We start from the raw sequence: 17,812 nt of genomic DNA on the forward strand, positions 1-17,812 counted from the left end.
TGCCACCACGTGTATTAATGTTAAATATCAAAAAGATTATTTTGAAGGTTGTTTTTATTGGGTTTATGTTATATTGTTGTACTGAAATATTAATGTTAAATATCAAAAAGATTTAACAGCAATGGAAATATAATTTTTTTCATACATTCTGCAAGATAAACAAGTACATACACTTATTACAAACACATTACGGAAACAAAACAGTACGTGTATCCTTGATAGTTGGGTACATTAGATGAACTTCCACTATGAGCTGGATTACCACCGCCACCCAAATCAGCTAAAGGATATTTACGATGGTCGTGTCCTGTTTGCGAGCATATGCCCCATTTACGCGCATAAACATTAACGACCATTAATGTTGTCATGCAAACTCTCCCTGTCAACGAACTTGTCAAGAACACCATTCCAGCTGTACCCATAAAACATAACTACCACGTCACCACGTTAAATATCATCGTTAACCAGTAAGCATTTTTACCCAAATCAAACACACTTTTACTCTCTTTTTTCAGCTCCGAAAATCCACCCTCTATAGTCATTCCCACTGTTACACCCCAAGTTTTCATACGTGAGAGTACGTCGTAAGTCATTGATGTAAGCTCGGAAATGAGATTATATTTGGAAGCAAATAAAGTAAGTTAATCATGTTACCTTGGAGGTTACAAATATTTAAGATCATGAATAATGAGTACCAAGAGGGTTGGAAATCTTAGAAGCTAAACCAATTGAAGAAAATAAGTTTCGTCAAAAGTCGACAAGTTTGGAATATTATAACATGTACTTTGGGGTGAGACTAGGGTTCTTAACATGATAAGGAGGTTATTCTATGAGTTATTTTAGTCGTATGATATTCATTTTCTACATTTTGAAGGCAAGCAAGTTGTGGAACAAGAGTTGGCAAAGGTCATCACAAGTTACATTCATAAATTTGCTGAAATTTAGGTCAAATGTATCTGAGAATTTCTCCAAATATACTTGGAATCATGAGTTGTTCTACATATCAAATTGAAGATCTATGAGTCTAGTTTCTAACGCATTAAACTGTTCGTCAATACAACATCGAAGTAGAGAGATATTCATGTTTTGTTTTCGCAAGACCGCGCAAGCAGCTCCCAATGGGACCCACTTAGGCGGTGGTTAACCTACTTCAATTTATAAACGATTTGGACGCCTATTTTTGCTCATTTTTCAACTAATATTCGTCTCCAAACTTCTCCTAACCCTCCTAAACATATACCACAAGGGTTTGAAGTGATTCCAAAGTGATTACACCATATTTCAACATCAAAACTTAGTTCTAGTGAAGAACAACACCTCTTTGAGGTTGTGTTGTCATTGAGGATTGTTGTGGGCTGTATTTGGATGAAATTCCAAGTTGTTGCTGCTGTATAAGGTGAGTATAACAACCTACTAATTGTGCTTAAGCTTGCTTGTATGTTGGTTAAGTTGTTAGGATGATAAACTATAAGATAATACTTGGACTAGCTTAAGTCACTTCTATGGTGTTGTATTGCTATTAAGGGTTGTTGTAAAATGAATATAACTTGGATTTTGACTTGAAGTTACTGTAGGAGGTATGTATATTGTGTTCTTGCTTGTGCCTAAGGTTATCTTGATATTGATTAAGTTAAATGGATGGGCTAGACATGAACTAGTGAATAAAGTTGCTAGTTGGGGATAGTTGAAGTTGTGGATTATTTTCGTTGTTATAAATATATGGTATAAGGCTGGAATCATTGATTAATGACTTCATTATCAAGTTAATGATACTTTTATGTTGAAGTAAGAAGTCTATAAGGATTGATAAGGGGTATACGGATTCCAATCGGAGTTTGCCGCTCGTCGTAATGTAGTTGTGACTTGTTGTGGTTATATGGTGTCTTGATATTGATAATTATGTATTGATGGATTGCTCTGGTCATTGTTGTTTGTATATGGTATTGGAGGAGGCCCTTGTTACAAGGGAGATGCTGCCAAAATTTACGTAAACGAGCTACTAGCTTAAGTTATAGACTTAGCCTTTGCTCAGCACTGATTTTGAATCTCCTTATACTATGATAGATTGAGTTGACTTGTTTGAAGAGTTGCTTGGAAGTGATTAAGGACTCAACGGGTTTAAGGTATGTTAAGGCACTTTCTTCTTTCTTTTGGCATGATCTAAAGTGAAATGAATACGCTACTTCATAACGGATCTACTCCTAGCAACTAAGGTTGTCCATGTTGTTCTTTCCTTATAAAATTATTCTAACCAAGTGTGTATGATCCTTGAATCCTACTAAGGTTCATATTGAGGGTATGGATGTCCATAGTGTTCTTACGTCACTCCAAAAGGTTTAGAAGGTGATTTCATGAGTCTAGCATGCATTATATATAGTATCTATTTTACTCTACCGAACTGCTCTATAGTCGGCCGGGTACGACACCTATTGTGCAACCACTGATCAGTTGGGTTTACCGAGCTCTACGTAGCCAGGTACGATTCTACTGAACCTTATGATGGTCGGGTATGCTTTTACCGAGTCCTCTTTGAGGCCGGGTACGATATGATGATGATGATGCCCACAGAGGCGAATGTTTTAAAAGTTTATGTATATATATGTATTATGCATTTCATATCAGTAACCCCCATAGGCACTCAGATGTTACAGGTTGTATCTCCTCTATCTCTCTCTTTACATTACTGTTCTTGTTTAAGCTTTCCTGCCTAACATACTCGGTACTTTATTCGTACTGACGTCCCTTTTGCCTAGGGACGCTGCATTTCATGCCCGCAGGTCTCGATTGATAGGTTGACAGTCCTCCTAGTAGGCTATCAGCTCAGCGAAGGTGTTGGTGCACTCCACTTGCTCCGGAGTTGCCTATTTGGTCAGTATGCTTTGGATATGTATTGATTGGTATGGCGGGGCCCTGTCCCGACCTTTATGATTTTATGTACTCTTAGAGGCTTGTAGACAGATGTCAGGTGTATGGATAATCGTATGGCCTTGTCGGCCTATGTTTCGAGTTTACTAATGGTCATGTCGGCCTTATAGGCCCGTATGTCACATATATTAGTTTGTATATCATGTTGGGTCTTCATATGTTGAGTATTCCCTTATGTTTTATTCTTGTTATCTCATGACGGGTTTTCTGGCTCATTTACTCATGATAACATGTTAAGAAAGATATGTTACGTTGGTACTCGGTTGAGTAAGGCACCGGGTGCCCGTCGCGGCCCTTCGGTTTGGGTCGTGACAGAAGTGGTATCAGAGCAGTTCTGTCCTAGGGAGTCTACAAGCCGTGTCTAGTAGAGTCTTGTTTATGGGTGTGTTGTGCACCACACTTATAAGCAGGAGGCTACAGGGCATTTAGGTCTGTCACTCTTTCTTCTTACTCTAGATCGTGCAGTAGAGCTCAGTTGTAAGAATTCAAACTCCTAAATTCGACTTTAGTCGTAATACAACGATACCTACATCCACAAAGACAGTTGGTAAGAGATTGCATGTGGATGTGGAAGAGTTGAGTCAGAGGAACTCGATTTCACATCATGCTTATGATGAGTAAATATGAGGTCTTCAACAGATCATGTGTGTACTAAGATGTGTATGCTTCTTAATAAGGAGCCTTAAGGCACGGATATCTATTCACGAATATGGTGAAAATCTATGAGGAATTCAGAAGCTAGATACAAGTTTTAACAAGTAAAAGAAGTAAGGTGAAGAGGGGTACGAGGCACCCAGATAATGAAGATTATCAATATTTTCAAATCAGGCAGAGAAATATAAGCATTTTGGTACCTTCATCAATGACAGAGGTAAGTACAATTGGCCACACCCATCTCAGTTATGTTCTATGGGAGCTAACAGATATTATTTAAGAGAAAGATGGGATATCAGGATCCAGTTGGAGTTAGAGTAACCCAAAAATTGTGGATAGGTTGTTATCATTAACTAACGTTTCCGAAAGATGGTGCAAATGTGGTAATAGATCTCCTTCTAAGACACCCAGATGGTGAACTCTAGAGTAGTACAATCAGATACGAATACTGGAATATTCAGAAATTTCAGAAGATAGGCAGTGGGATCCTAGAAGGGACAAATATTTACCTTAGTATGACTCTAGCCCCGAGTAAAAAAAAGAATGTTAGGCATTCCCAAGAGCCAGTGAGATGAAGCTAGGGGAGCTTATAAGGAAAGAACTTTTTGTTGAAGTTTTCAGAATAAAGTGATAGACAAATAAATATTATCCGGAGAATAAGAAGAAAATAAATGAAGCATCATGAGTAAGATGTGATATATGGGTGATAACAGTAACTCAAAATATGACACGATGACAGAGTCTATAGTCAAGTGAAGGAAAATACAAGAGGTGACAAGCCTTAAGGCAATAAAAGAGTATAAGCCATAAAGTCATATTCTTATTTCGAGAAATAAGATGGTGACTTCAATATGATTACTAGGAGGAAAGGTTAGACCCCAGAGTAATAAAAATCAGTATGAGCTGGTGAATAAGATAAAACCGAACATGAATTAGGGACCGGAGGATTTGATAATGGTCGACATCGTGAGAATTTCAAAGATCGTGCTCCAACAATAATAGAATAGACAACAGATGAATAACCTTTAAAGGTTATTTAGGAAGTCGCTTACCTAAAGCAAGCACTTTGAGCAGAGTTAATCTTAAGGGACTAAGTGTGCCAGTTACCGTAGGTGTCACCTTCGTGCGTAAGAAATTTAGTTATCCCTGGTACAGAAAGTTACCATAAGGTGATTAAGGTTAATTGATAATGTGAAAAGACGCCGAATATGAAAAGGTAAAACAATTATAGGTAGATCGTCGTAGTACTAAATCTTAGTACTCCCCTAAAGGGGGGAATATGGTGTGATATGATATTAAGTCGGAGTTAAACGGTTCAGTTAACTATGGAATGGTAAAGAAAGAATGTGGTAAAAAGGAGAAAGGGGTGATGTTGCATTTATTCAGTTCCTGCAGATATGTTGCAACTCTAGAACATTATACAAGCACGACACCGGAGAGAGGCAGTAAAAGTTTCCGGCCAGGATGTTATTGATAAATAAGTGTGAATGGACACTTGATACATCAGGAGCTAGTGGAGAGAGATAAGTTAAGACAAAGGATATATCCCAAGAGGGATTATGCAGAATATATATATATATATATATATATATATATATATATATGAGAATGGACCAACGAGTAATTAGTAGTTGATTCAGGAAGAGCCCAGTTATGGCTAGACAAGAGGTCACAGATAAATCAATAGATCATGCAAGATAAATGTAGTGAATCGCAGCATAGTGAATTCAGTCTCGCAGATACGAGATCACAATCATTTGAAAAAAATTTCAGATAGGAGTTGAGGCAGTTAAAGGTACCATTTTAAGGTTTATAAAAATAAGAGAGAGTGTCACTAAGGAGACAATAAAAATTTGAGCTTAGAAGTAACCCTACGAGCACAAAGGCATAAATTTATGTAACTAAGGATTATTATAGGCGAGTAAGAATAACGAAAATTACCTTCGGGTGTACGATATATCAAGCTCGCAACTTTACAAGAGCCAGAAGGTCTCCCTAAGTACTACAATGAAAGACTAGCTGAGGAAATAAGGAAGAAGGTTTCCACCTAAGCATAGTGAGCTAAAGAGTAAATGATCCTGTAACAACAGTCTCACTACAATATTGTATACACTCCATAAGAAAGTGGCACCTATCATGGCTAATGAATGGTAAAAAAAAGCCATCAAAGGTGATGTTTGAGATCATATGAGGTACAGGAAATTATAGTATTCATGGGCAAAAAGATAAGCCAAGTATTCATGTAACAAGTGATACAACGACCAGCAAAAGTAATTGCTTACATTTAAGGACAACTGAGAAGGCACAAAAGGAAATTTATAGTGCTAGCAAGTTGAAGGAAGGTTGCGAGTAGTATAAATAGATCGGTGTAGGTCCTAAGGTAAAGTATTGTAGAGCAACAAGGTTTTAGGTAGATAGGAGTAAGGATATGAAAAGGTGAGTGAGAAGGTGACGAGAATATGTATGTCCTCGGGATTAAACCCATCAAAACAAGGGAGCTGATGATTTCCATATGTAATAAAAAGCTCGGTACAGCCTGAATGAACACAGAGGAGTCTGAGACTAGGTGCATTTAGAAGAGATGGAATGCTGCACTGGCAGTAGAATAAGGGTGTAATTGTGATAGATAAGAGGATGATGCTTAGGCCTTTGATTGAGTAATGATTTAACGAGAAAGGGATTTCATTAATTGCACGGGATTAGAATACCCCCATAAGATGAATCGCGTTGGGATGCAATGAAATACGGTTATTGAAGTATAGTATTATCCCTAGGTGGATCAGGAAAATCACTTCATATGTTCCCCGATAAGATGTGAGCCCTAGTGACAGTGTATTACGTAAGAGGTTGCAAGTTATCAGTGATAGATTATAGATCAACATTAAGGTGAATAAACAATAGATGGGTACAAGTTCCAAAGTTCGAGATGAGATTTGTTTGTTATTCTTAGATGAATAATAATGAGGAAGCACTAAAGGACTTAGATTTATACATATAGGATAAGCAGCGAGAGAGTAACCTGGAGTTGGGTAGCAAACCTCGGTAATAATAAACCGAAGTAAGTTTTATGGTATAGTATAACCTACCTAGATGTAGTAAATCCATAAGGATAGATATACAAGGCTATGAAACAAGAGATAGAAATAGTCTTAAGTTCGATAAAGTACCAAGCGAAAGACATCAGTACACCTATAGATGCCTAGAGGGACAACTTGTCATAATTCTGTATATGTTCATAAAGTGAGGCTTAGAGATTGGCTAAAAGATGGAGGAAAAAGAGAAGACGAGTCGCTAGGCGCTCATACAAGGACACAGTCGTACATACTACATGACATAAGGTAACAAATGTTACGATGTTGGAAGAATTCCGACCACATGTCATGGCGTGACAAAGAGGCCTAAAAGGGGGGAATGCCCAAGCATTTGGATTTATTCACAAAACAGTTGCTTAGATGGAAAGATGAGCATTAAAGTATTCGTAAGAGCCATAGTTTATGAAACTGATAAGTGCATCAGTCAACATTCGAGGACGAATGTTCCAAAGGGGGAATGATGTTACACCCCAAGTTTTCATACATGAGAGTACGTCGTAAGTCATTGATGTAAGCTCAGAAATGAGATTATATTTGGAAGCAAATAAAGTAATTTAATCATGTTACCTTGGAGGTTACAAATATTTAAGATCATGAATAATGAGTACCAAGAGGGTTGGAAATCTTAGAAGCTAAACCAATTGAAGAAAATAAGTTTCGTCAAAAGTCGACAAGTTTGGAATATTATAACATGTACTTTGGGGTGAGACTAGGGTTCTTAACATGATAAGGAGGTTATTCTATGAGTTATTTTAGTAGTATGATATTCATTTTCTACATTTTGAAGGCAAGCAAGTTGTGGAACAAGAGTTGACAAAGGTCATCACAAGTTACATTCATAAATTTGGTGAAATTTTGGTCAAATGTATCTGAGAATTTCTCCAAATATACTTGGAATCATGAGTTGTTCTACATATCAAATTGAAGATCTACGAGTCTAGTTTCTAACGCATTAAACTGTTCGTCAATACAACATCGGAGTAGAGAGATATTCATGTTTTGTTTTCGCAAGACCGCGCAAGCAGCTCCCAATGGGACCCACTTAGGCGGTGGTTGACCTACTTCAATTTATAAACGATTTGGACGCCTATTTTTGCTCATTTTTCAACTAATATTCGTCTCCAAACTTCTCCTAACCCTCCTAAACATATACCACAAGGGTTTGAAGTGATTCCAAAGTGATTACACCATATTTCAACATCAAAACTTAGTTCTAGTGAAGAACAACACCTCTTTGAGGTTGTGTTGTCATTGAGGATTGTTGTGGGCTGTATTTGGATGAAATTCCAAGTTGTTGTTGCTGTATAAGGTGAATATAATAGCCGACTAATTGTACTTAATCTTTCTTGTATGTTGGTTAAGTTGTTAGGATGATAAACTACAAGATAATACTTGGATTAGCTTAAGTCACTTCTATGGTGTTGTATTGCTATTAAGGTTTGTTGTAAAATGAATATAACTTGGATTTTGACTTGAAGTTACTGTAGGAGGTATGTATATTGTATTCTTGCTTGTGCCTAAGGTTATCTTGATATTTATTAAGTTAAATGGATGGGCTAGACATGAACTAGTGAATAAAGTTGCTAGTTGGGGATAGTTGAAGTTGTGGATTATTTTCGTTGTTATAAATATATGGTATAAGGCTGGAATCATTGATTAATGACTTCATTATCAAGTTAATGATACTTTTATGTTGAAGTAAGAAGTCTATAAGGATTGATAAGGGGTATACGGATTCCAATCGGAGCTTGCCGCTCGTCGTAATGTAGTTGTGACTTGTTGTTGTTATATGGTGTCTTGATATTGATAATTATGTATTGATGGATTGCTCTGGTCATTGTTGTTTGTATATGGTATTGGAGGAGGCCCTTGTTACAAGGGAGATGCTGCCAAAATTTACGTAAACGAGCTACTAGCTTAAGTTATAGACTTAGCCTTTGCTCAGCACTGATTTTGAATCTCCTTATACTATGATAGATTGAGTTGACTTGTTTGAAGAGTTGCTTGGAAGTGATTAAGGACTCAACGGGTTTAAGGTATGTTAAGGCACTTTCTTCTTTCTTTTGGCATGATCTAAAGTGAAATGAATACGCTACTTCATAACGGATCTACTCCTAGCAACTAAGGTTGTCCATGTTGTTCTTTCCTTATAAAATTATTCTAAGCAAGTGTGTATGATCCTTGAATCCTACTAAGGTTCATATTGAGGGTATGGATGTCCATAGTGTTCTTAAGTCACTCCAAAAGGTTTAGAAGGTGATTTCATGAGTCTAGCATGTATTATATATAGTATCTATTTTACTCTACCGAGCCGCTCTATAGTCGGCCGGGTACGGCACCTATTGTGCAACCACTGATCAGTTGGGTTTACCGAGCTCCACGTGGCCAGGTACGATTCTACCGAACCTTATGATGGTCGGGTATGCGTTTACCGAGTCCTCTTTGAGGCCGGGTACGATATGATGATGCCTATAGAGGCGAATGTTTTAAAAAGTTTATGTATATATATGTATTATGCATTTCATATCAGTAACCCCCAGAGGCACTCAGATGTTACAGGTTGTATCTCCTCTATCTCTCTCTTTACATTACTGTTCTTGTTTAAGCTTTCCTGCCTAACATACTCGGTACTTTATTTGTACTGACGTCCCTTTTGCCTAGGGATGCTGCATTTCATGCCCGTAGGTCTCGAATGATAGGTTGACAGTCCTCCTAGTAGGCTATCAGCTCAGCGAAGGTGTTGGTGCACTCCACTTGCTCCGGAGTTGCCTATTTGGTCAGTATGCTTTGGATATATATTGATTGGTATGGCGGGGCCCTGTCCCGACCTTTATGATTTTATGTACTCTTAGAGGCTTGTAGACAGATGTCAGGTGTATGGATAATCGTATGGCCTTGTCGGCCTATGTTTCGAGTTTACTAATGGTCATGTCGGCCTTATAGGCTCGTATGTCACATATATTAGTTTGTATATCATGTTAGGTCTTCATATGTTGAGTATTCCCTTATGTTTTATTCTTGTTATCTCATGACGGGTTTTCTGGCTCATTTACTCATGATAACATGTTAAGAAAGATATGTTACGTTGGTACTCGGTTGAGTAAGGCACCGGGTGCCCGTCGTGGCCCTTCGGTTTGGGTCGTGACACCCACCGTGGCCAAAACCATTACTGCTAATTCCATCACTATTTGCATTTCCACAACCATAGAATAGCAATAAACGTTTTTATATATTTTTTACATTAATGGGAGATAAAGAACGAATAATAATCCAACACCAACTGTTGAGAAAAATCCTATAAAATACTTTGACTTTGTCAAACCCTTTGGTTTGTCATGGCTCGAACCTAAGGCTAACAGGACCGAACTAAGTGTTAACAAAGTAACACAATTAAGATTTGCGTAAGTGATTTTTTGTTTGACAATAATTATGGAGTGATGAGAGTGAAAGCTAACTGCGATGATAAAACAAGAGAATTTATCGAAACGGGAAGATAAGAGTTGCCCCAAGAAAATAAAAGATCGTTAAAACCTAATAAAAAACCAATGAGAATAGAGAGTAACAAGATTTTAGGAGTGAAACCAGTAAATGGTTTTCTATCGGTGGATTTAAAAACATAAAAAGGTAAATAAATAGAGAGAAGGAGAAAAGGAAAACTAGCAGATTGAACCCAAGTAGAAACCCAACGACTTGCACCTTTGTGATTGAAGTAGAATTTTAAGAGTAGAGTTGATGACATTGAACCAACAAAAAGACACAATTAGTTAATTCCTAGGAGAAAATGTAACATTTTTTATGGTAGAAGTAGTGTTTGTTGTTTCTTGGTCATGTGTTTGGACTCTACTACCACTTTTTTGGTGGTGTTTTTTGTGTCTATAATCATAAGTTCTCTTGAAAAATTTGCTAAATATTGATCATATTCTTGTTGTGAGTGTTGGGCTAAGAAATCCATTGGATAATGAAAAAGAAAGAACAATGAAAAAGAAAAACGGCGGATAAATGAAAGGATACAAAGTCTATGTTTTGTGGTTAGTGGATGAGTGAATCACAGCATGCAAGAGATTGAAGCGCTTAAGGACGATCCTGTTGGCGGATGCTGGGAGTCGGTCGTAGGTTTGACAGTGTGAGTTGCATATTTTAGGTTTTATTGCTTAAGTATATATTTGCATATCTTAGGTTTTAGATTATTGAAATTCATGCGCATATCAATATGATTTGATGGTTCGAAACTATTGATTTAGGAATTTTATTTTTCTCGTAATTGTTTTATGTCTAATTGCAATTACATAATATTGATTTGTTAGATTATTGAGACTTATGGCAATATGAATATGATTTGGGGTTTTCAGAACTATTTATTTGGGGATTTCGTTTTTTGGTAATAACTACCTCCTAGGGGTTTTGTTTTGATTGTTGTACTAATTTCGTTTTTTATGTTTTGATTGTTCTATGTACTGCGAGAGAGACAGATGTAGAGCCCGGAACAAAATTATTGATTTAGAAATTTTGTTTTTCAGGTAATTATTTTATGTCTATTTGAAATTACATAATATTGATTTGTTAGATTATTGAGACTTATGCCAATATAAATATGATTTGGGGTTTTTAGAACTACTTATTTCGGGTTTTCATTTTTTGGTAATAACTACCTCCTGGGGGTTTTGTTTTGATTGTTGTACTAATTTCGTTTTCTATGTTTTGATTGTTCTATGTACTAATAAGCGAGAGAGAGACAGATGTAGAGCCCAGAACAAAATTATTGATTTAGGAATTTTGTTTTTCTGGTAATTGTTTTATGTCTATTTGCAATTACATAATATTGATTTGTTAGATTATTGAGACTTATGCCAATATGAATATGATTTGGGGTTGTCAGAACTACTTATTTGGTGGTTCCGTTTTTTAGTAATAACTACCTCCTAGGGGTTTTGTTTTGATTGTTGTACTAATTTTGTTTTCTATGCTTTGATTGTTCTATGTACTGATACGCGAGAGAGACAGATGTAGAGCCAGGAACAAATAGCTTTTGGAGCTGATAAAAAAATTCGAAGTTACTCCTCCCAAACAGAACTCGGCCCTTAGACTCTCTTTCACAGGACCACAGTTTACCCCATGTCCGCCATGAGTTACAGGACACTTCAGTGCCCGCTTCACTTGTCACGCATAATTCTTCTGGTACTCACCATGAATCACACAGCATACCACCATTATCCTCCAGACCCTACAGACGTAATAGCTACCCATGTGGTAGAGACCTCCCAACATAAAGCCCCAGTAACGCCAGCAAGAAAGTTAGGCTTAACCCTCTCGAACAGAACTCATTAAAAGTTCTTCCTCCCGAACAGAACCCCCTAGACTTTCTTCCATAGGACCACACTTTACCCCATGTCGACCATGAGTTACAGGACACTTCAGTGCCCACACTAGTCGTCATGCATAACTCTTCTGGTATCCACGATGAATCAGGACACAACATACTAGTCACCCATGAGGCAGAGACCTCCCAACAAGAAGCCCCTAGGAACGCCCCCCAGAGAGTCAGGTTTAACTCTTCACAAGCAGCCAAGGTTGGCAGTACACCTGTAGGCCCGCAAACAAGGTCCAAGACCAAGGGTAATGGCAGTACACCAGTCGGCCCGCAAACAAGGTCCAAGACCAAGGGGAATGGCGGTACACCAGCAGGCCCGCAGATAAGGACCATGACCACAACTAAGGCTAACGAGGAGGAGAGGATTAAGGAATTAGATATGCAGGTCAAAAGATCATCTTATAAGAAAAAGAGTCCAAGAAAGGTAATCAGGCAAACATACCAAATTCTAGTAGACCAGCCAACACTGTGCTTGAAGTGTCCAATATTATGGATGCTCAATCATCTAGGACAATGGCTAGGGACAAGGTGAGGAGCAGCAACTCAGCTCAGCGTGGCAGCGTGTCATCCCACTATGAGCATGTGATTTTTACCATATACAAAATACTCCTATAAAATCAAAGAAAAATAGATTTTCCCAATTATTTGTAATTTTATAGGATTTTTGTAGGAATTTGTGTTAATTGCTCGCATTTTCCGTGCATGTTTACTTTTATTAAAATCATAAAAAATACAAAAAAATGCCATGCATTGCATTTAGATCTTTATTTTTATATTTTTAGGATTAATTAGTTAATTAATTATTTTATTAAAAATGAAAATAAAAAAATGGCTCATATTTACATTTTACCTTTTAATTTTTGGATTAATGATTTTTTCTCTTCTAATTTAGGATCAAGTAATTGTTATAAATTTTATAATTAGCTTAATTTTATAATTTAGATTAATCTAGAAATTTAATTAATTAAAGGAAGAAAAAAAAACAAAAGAAAAAGGAAATTGAAAAAAAAAGGCTGGTTTAAACTTGATTGGGCCAAAATTAATGTTGAGCCCAAATCCCTACCCAAACCCATCGACCAACCCAATCTCCTTACCCGACCCGCCTGCCCGACCCGCTTTACCCCCTTTTAATAAAAACCCTAGACCTAGAAAGACATCAGGAGAATAGACCCTTCCCTTGGACAAAAAAACCAGAGAAACGGTGCAGACCAACCCCTATTCTTCTCCATTCATTCTCACTCTCTCTCTCACCTCTCTCACACATGGAACAGTTGAGAGCTCCTTTTGAACTTTACAAAACTGAATCTGAAAGAAAGAAGCAAAGAAAAACGAAAAAAAGAGAGATTAAAACCGCAATTTTCTGTCACTGTTTGAATCAGCTGTTGTGTGTTTCTATTTTTCTGGGTTCTAAATATCGCTATGGTTGAAGATTTGCTGCTGCTTTTGTTCGGATCTGCTGCCTTCTACTTTTTCTAAGCTTATTTCTCATCTAGCTTCTTATTTGGCATTTTGGAATTCATCTCTGCACAATTAGATTGGAATTGCTCTTTATCTGCTGTATAAACAAGTCAAGTTCACATTTTTGTCTGGAATAGCTATAACAATTCTGCTAATACCAGTTGATTGAGTTGTGGGAGTCTCATTTGCTGGTTGATTTTGCTGTTCTAGTTTCCTACATAGAGATTAAGAAGAAAAGATGTTGAAATTCCAAGTCCCCCTTCAGGCGCCTTAGAGCTATGCTTTTGCGCTGATTTTTTCCCATTGTTTCAGTCCGACAACCTTATTGTCGCTGATGTTGACTCTATCCGTGTGGTCTATTTGAAAGGAGTTACTGATATTGTACCATAATGTCACTTATAAATATGGAAGATATTGAAGAAATATCTCGCTGGGTGGCAACCCAATCTTCTTTCACAAAGGGAAAGGGAGGTCTCAAATGTTGGCTGGTAAAATAAGCTCCTGGTGCATTTCACTTTAGATTTTTAGCTTGTATATACTACTGAGTCAGACCTTAAGGTATGCATTTTTGTTTGTTTGTTTGGGAGATTCTGAAGTACTAAAAAAGTGTAACTTTGTCATAAAAATGAGATTTTAAGATTATAAAAAAATTGAACAAGTTGGAAACTAATTTACATAGGAGGGTGATAAATCTTGCCTCCCCAAGATTCATATGAAAAAAAAAAGAGTACGGTGAGTTCCTATGAAAATTACGTTTCAATATTCTCTCTCAAATTCACCTTCTTTTCCCCTATATCCAAGTTTCCATCACTAGATTAGGGAATACTGGATTCTTTTCAAAGTTTATTCAATTTATAAACTGTTACGAAACCCTTTTCTTCTCGTCTTCGAGGATGTGCATGCTAGCGTGACTCCTATTCTTTTAGTGTCATACCTTAAATTAGAAAGAGGCTCGGACAAGTTACAAAGCCGGATGACCTTTTGGTTCCCGGTACGTAGCCCCCCGGCTCGAGTTGTCCGCTGGGGTAAATCAAGTCTATGACAATATACCCAGGTTTTAAACCTAGAATAACTCAGCCTCATGTCAGATCCCTAGTAGGAACGCTTGTTTGCATCATGTGCATTTGACTTTGGGGACTCAACACATGAGTTGAGTCCGTCTAGTACAGGTACACCCAAAATAAAAAGATCATTCTGATGCATCTTACGTGCTACATGCGCATCTGTTTAGTTCGGCTTGTATGTCGACTGACTTCTAGAATAGATAAAAAAAAGAGAAAAAATACCAAGAGTGAGTTAGGTATTTGAAAATTCTGAAACTCTTCCAAAATTATGAAAAAAAAAGAAGAAAGAAAAAGAAAAGTCATTTCAAATTGAGCCAAAATTTTCAAGGTCATGTTTCCCTTGTTCCGTCAAAACTGACCGAACTACGCGGGTCTGATTCTCACCGGATGTGAGATACATAGGCAAACCTTATCGGTTCCGACCTCCAATTTTCAAAAATCCAAAAATATTTTCCTTTAGTTCCTTCTTTAGAAATCTTTCCTTAGAAAATTAAAAAAAGAAGTTTTTTTTAAACTCAAAAAAAAATTATTTCCTTTTTTCTGAAGTGTTTCATACAAAAAAAAAGAAATAAAAAGAAAATCAATAAAAAATCAAAATCCAAAATACAGGTTTCCTTTATTTTGACGTATTTTTCCAAAAACTCCCCAAAAAAATCCAAACATATTCTTTTTGTTCTTTAAAAGTCTTTCTTCCGTAAATGTAAAAAAATTTGAAAAATTGAAGTCCAAAAATATTTTCGTTTTTCTTTAGAAGTACTTTTGTAAATTTAAAAAAAAATAATAAAACTCAGAAATCCAAATTATTTTTCTTAAAAAGTCCCTTTTTCGAAATTAAGAGGCAACATCCAAATCCAAAAAAAAAAAAATTTCTTTCTTCTTTAGAAAAAGAGAAAACAAATGAAAATTCAAATAAAAATATTTTCCTTTTACTTTTGAAATGCCCAAAGTTCAAATCAAAAGAAAATGAGTTTTTAGAAGTCTTTCTTTCAAAAAAATAAAAATAAAATCAAAGTCCAAAAAAAAAAATATTTCCTTTCTTCTTTTAAAGCATTTCTTTCGAAAATTTCAAAAAAAAACAACAACAACAACAAAACGAAAAATTCAAAAAAAAATATATTTTTCTTTTTCTTAAAGCTTTCATGGTCTGAGTTTTATAAAAGTAAACAAAAAATAAAAGAGTTAGCTTATTTACTCGATTCTCATCTTCCCGAACTACGCAAGATTTGATTCGTGCGGCGTCATGATACGTAGGCAATCCTCATCGGATTCGATTATAGCCATAAAATAAACTGAGTGAAAAATAATTTGGAAAAAAAAGAGAGAAAGAAAAAAAAATTTGATTGAGAAAGAAAGACAAAAAAAAAAAAAGAAAAAAGAAAATAGGGAGCGACAAAAATAAAAGAGTGATAAAAACAAAAAGAGAAAAAGAGAGTGCCAAAAAATAAAAGAGCGACATAAACGAGATGAAAAAATCAAGAGTGATTAAAGAGAGGCAGAAATGAAGAAAAGAGGTACATAGTGAAAAGAGTTAGTTAAGGTCGGGATGAAATATGCAATCGTTCAAACACATGGTAGAAACGTTTAACTGCTAGGTGCATTGCATCCCAACGTGCGATTTTCTATACGTTAAATGTCTCAAAACTAACAAGGTTGTTGGGTGTGAAAACTAGCAAGGTTTTGGTGGTTGGTTTTGTTGGTAGTCTACCCCTCCTTCTGAAGATCCAAAGGCACAGATGGCCTCCGCAAGCAATCTACCAATCATCGGTCCTGATGATAGCCCGACATCGGCTATTCTACAGCTAGAATCAGCAGTTGCTGAAGAGAATAGGATATTGCGTCTCCACATATTGGAGATGTGGGACGCCTGGTCTAATGGTAGGGAACCGCCAAGTGCAATCCCTAGGTTCCCTGAGTTGATCCCCAGGTCAGATGAGGTTACCTCCACCCCTGTGCCTAACCTGCTCATCCCATGCGGGCACCCTCCAATGCCCTCCAATGATCTTGGCATGCCTTTTGTGGTTCGCCCCCAGGCACCGGCTTCAAGGGCACCGCCTCCAATGTTCATCTTTCAGGGTCCACAACTTCAACCAGAAATAACATATGTGACCCCGTACTCTTTCACTCAACCTCCGCAATATGATCTCTTGGTGGAGCAAGAAAAGGTTGTTAAAAATCCCGAGCAAGAGGAAATGGCTCGGAAGATGAAGAACCTGGAGCAAATCTTGAAAAACATGCAAGGTCTGAGTGGCCAAAAGAGTGTCTCATACTCTGACCTCTATATGTTTTCCCATGTCCACTTGCCAGCTGGCTTCAAGATGCCAAAATTTGAAAAGCACGATCGGCACGGAGACCTGGTTGCTCATCTGAAATGATATTGTAACCAGCTGAGAGGTAATGGTGGAAATGAGGAGTTGCTAATGGCTTATTTTGGGGAAAGCCTCTTCGGAATTGCTTCTGAGTGGTATACAAATCAAGAAATTACTCATTGGCATGTGTGGGACGATATGGCTCGAGATTTTGTCCGCCAACTCCAATATAATGTGGACATCGCTCCCGACAGAAACTCTTTGTCCAATTTGAAAAATAAAACTGTGGAAAGCTTCCGCGAATATGCTGTCAAATGGCGTGAGAAAGCTGCCAGAGTAAAGCCTCCAATGGACGAAATTGAAATGGTCACGGTCTTTCTGCAGGCCTAATAGGCTGACTACTTCCAGAACATGATGTCTGTTGTGGGTAAGCCATTTGCTTAGGCTATCAAAATTGGGGAAATAATTGAAAATGGTTAAAAAACAGGCCGAATCTTGAGTCATGCTGCTTTTAAGGCCACATCACAGTCTGCTCATAATGGTTCGGAGGGTTTGATAAACAGAAATAGGAGTGAAGAGGGAGTTATGATGATTTCAAGCTCGTGGGGGGCCCGCAGGTCATTCAGCCAATCATGTGTGCCTCATATGGTCCCACCACACTATTATCCCCTTCAAGATGATGCTTATGCCGTAGCACCGCCTCCCTATGCAGTGAGAGCGTGCAACCTTACACCCAGCCACAACATTATACACAAAACCGAGCTTCACTTCCCAGAAATTCCCATCCTTACCAAGCTCCATATAATCCTCAACCAAATGATCCCCAATACAATCCTCGCCCAAGAGAGCCTTTCAGAAAGAATCAGTTCACCCCTATTGGTGAATCGTATTCGAGCTTGTTCCAAAAGCTAATCATGCTAAATCTATTGCAGCAATGGCCCCGAA

General features: G+C 37.3%; 1 pseudogene; it reads right to left on the reverse strand.

The window, feature by feature from the left end:
* Positions 1 to 139: 139 nt before the first annotated feature.
* Positions 140 to 10,422, reverse strand: LOC138875156 (probable purine permease 4; annotated as a pseudogene).
* Between the last annotated feature and the right edge of the window lie 7,390 nt (positions 10,423 to 17,812).

The sequence above is a fragment of the Nicotiana sylvestris genome, chromosome 8 (genome assembly GCF_000393655.2).
Source record: "Nicotiana sylvestris chromosome 8, ASM39365v2, whole genome shotgun sequence".
Taxonomy (NCBI): domain Eukaryota; kingdom Viridiplantae; phylum Streptophyta; class Magnoliopsida; order Solanales; family Solanaceae; genus Nicotiana; species Nicotiana sylvestris.